This window comes from Acanthopagrus latus, chromosome 4 (genome assembly GCF_904848185.1).
Source record: "Acanthopagrus latus isolate v.2019 chromosome 4, fAcaLat1.1, whole genome shotgun sequence".
In the NCBI taxonomy this organism is placed as follows: domain Eukaryota; kingdom Metazoa; phylum Chordata; class Actinopteri; order Spariformes; family Sparidae; genus Acanthopagrus; species Acanthopagrus latus.
In genome coordinates, this window is record NC_051042.1 from 23,041,036 (window position 1) to 23,042,169 (window position 1,134).

A 1,134-nucleotide genomic window follows, 5' to 3' on the forward strand; every position below is an offset into this window, starting at 1 on the left:
TGTGTTCACTTTTTAGCTATATATTCTAAAAATGTTGATTTGGTATCTTAAAGAGCAAACTGTCATTTTATGAGCACATTCACACATGTTATTTAAGTGCTTGAGTCTGAAATTATTAAATTATGTGAATAATGATCTATTGTTTTTTTCTCATCGTATCATTATTACAAATATATGATAATTCTGTCTTTCAGTAATAATGTAAATATGTCAAAATTATTTTAATGGAGCTTTAATTTAGTTGCTTTATTGTTTTGTATTCAAAACCTGCCAGTCAGTCATGTGACATCAGTCAGTTCATGAGAGCTTCCTGTATGTTGACATTCTGATAGTGAACTGTTTCTTTAATGACAGCTGACACCAGATTCATCATCAGTATCAGGTGTGAGGTTTCCGTGTACTGGGTCACAGATTTTACTGTTGTTGCTTTCGTGGACTGAACAAGTGCAGCATCTAAACACATTACGTGGTGGCTGGCATGCGCCTTCAATATTGTGAGCAGCCAATAAACACAGTGAGGAAGAATAAACACACTGTTGTCATGCTCATTAATGTCTTAAGAATCCTTCATAAAACGTTCTGCCTCTCTAGACATTTACCATTTGTTTCTGCAAGTGTAATGTCAGAATGATTTCTATATTTACGAGCATCAAGCTTCATTGAACAGTGGTCAGTGGAGGACGACAGACTCTAATGAGAGGACAGAGAGAGGAAGATGACGTAAGGAATTATACACATGAGCTTCAAACCCAGAACATTACAGAGAAATAGCTCCAGACCGCTGTGGGCCAACAGCACAGTGTGGTTAAAATTTTTTACACTATTTACAATCCTTTTTTCCAAAATTTTCACTGTGGTCAAGCGAGCCGTGGTTCACCTTTGCTTGGTCAAATAAGCTGTACCTTTTTTTCCAGTGCACAAAATCGTAATGAAACCGTTCTGAAGAGCTGCTGGGAGTGAATATGGGGCAGACTGCAGTCTCACACTCAGACCCATAAAACATACCATATTTTTACAGTAATTACCGTAAGATCTATCAAATCCTTCTGGATTAAGTAAAGCACAATGTGAGAAAAAAAATTATTGAATGTAAAAGTACTGAATGTTTCATGGGTCTGATTGTGAGACTTATAT